Below are 1,875 nucleotides of genomic sequence, written 5' to 3'. Positions count from 1 at the left end.
GGGGGCTGAGGCTCCGCCCCCGCCGCCCTCCCCTCCTGCAGCTCAGAGAGGGAAATACTGGAGGATTAGCTCAGTTCCCTTTTACACACTTGTAATCCCATTTCATTTTATTTTAATGGATTTTTTAAGGAAAACCAAATTCTTTTAAGATTTATTTTCAGTTGTGCTAAGTGGGAAACCTCTTTTGGATCTAAAGCGGGGCTTTTCGCAGCTGTCACTTTCTACTACCAGTGATCACCTTTGTACTGAGGCTGCATGTTGAAGACAAATGCCAGCCCCGCTCGCCTGTTGTGAGCCTCGGAGCAGAACTCCCCTCCAGCGGTCTTTGCTAAAGTGCTTTGGCTCGAGAGCATGCACCCCCACTGACATGTGACACTCGGTGTTTGTGGGACTGCAGAGTGAGGGTTGGGGACAGGACTCAGACCGGCTACTGTGCGTTGGCAATATTGCCTGGCTCGTACGTAATTTAAAATTTGCTAGTAGCCACATTTACAAAAGTAAAAATAAAGAAGTTAAATTGATTTTTATAGTTTATTTAACCCAATACATCCAACAGTACTATTTCAACATATAAGCAATATAAAATGTAATAAAAATGCGGGTTTTTTTAGTGCTAAGTCTTTGAAACCTGGTGTGTATCTTATACCTATATCACATCTCAGAGCAGCCTCATTCAAGCCCTCAGTAGACACTTGTGGCTGGCGGCCACCATGTTGGACAGCGCAGATTTAGGCCAAATGAAACAGGGTTGGGGGGGGATGTGTGGGATTCCATGGTGGAGACAGCTGCTTAGCTCATCGTCCTGGAAACGGGCTGAGTTAAGGGTCTTAAAGGGAGTAGCTGCAGGAATGCTCCCCCCCCCTCCCCTCAGCCAAAAGACACCCCTGCCCACTCCCCATGCCCCCACCCCAGGCATACACTAACTGTTGCACTCTTTCTGGGTTGAATTACAGGTGAGCAGAATGAGCTAAATTCGTCGATTATTGGTCGGTGCAAGAAGTCACCCATACCTGAGTGTGCACCTCAATTAGTCTGTTGGTGATGCTGAACTGGGTTTGCTGGTAGAGGGTGGGGGTACATTTTGGAACAGGAATTAGCTGAGGTTGTTGGCGAGGCCCATCCCCTGACCTCTCATGTTAGGAAGAGGAGTTGGAACATGAAAGATAATCGAAGGGAAAGTAGCAGAAAGACCCGAGGACCCACAACTCAAACCAGGGGGCTTTATTTTTTATTTATTTTAAAGTAAATTTTACACACAGTGCAGGGCTTGAACGCACAGCCCCGAGATCAAAAGTTGCACACTCTACCTACCGACTGAGCCAGCCGGGGGCGAGGGGTGGGGGGCTGACAGGTGGGACTTTAGTTCTAGTAGAAGTGCGAGTCCCATCATTTCACGTTTTTAATCATGAACTTTTTTGATGCTTCATTTGGGGGCCTTTCTCCTTTCGCTTCCCTAAGTGCTCCTGCCGCCGCACGCGCACATGCGCTCCGAGCGCTGCTCCAAGGCTTCCGAGGGGCCCCAGCCCGGGCCGCTCCTTCTAGGAGCATTCGGCTGAGATGGGACAAAATTAGACACCCCTGAGCTAGGGCGCTGAGTGCCCCGCCGTCCCCATCACTGACTGGCCTTAGCAGAGTGTGAGGGAAGCGAAGTGTCCAGAGCATCCTTTTCCACCAAATCAAACCTGTTTTCCCTGGTTGACTCTTCAGCCCAGCCGCACCTGTGCTGGGAGGGGGGGGTTCTCTGCGCACCCCTGCCGTTCGGCTCCCCCCACCCCCAGATGGGAGTGCAGCTGGAAGGCACAGCACGGGCCATCAGCCACCAGGGGCTCTCCGAGGACAAAGATCATGTGGGGTCGCCTGAGAGGAAAACGCCCA

This window comes from Crocuta crocuta, unplaced genomic scaffold (genome assembly GCF_008692635.1).
Source record: "Crocuta crocuta isolate KB4526 unplaced genomic scaffold, BGI_CrCroc_1.0 scaffold528, whole genome shotgun sequence".
Classification (NCBI taxonomy): Eukaryota; Metazoa; Chordata; class Mammalia; order Carnivora; family Hyaenidae; genus Crocuta; species Crocuta crocuta.
Note: the sequence above shows the minus strand (reverse complement) of the source record.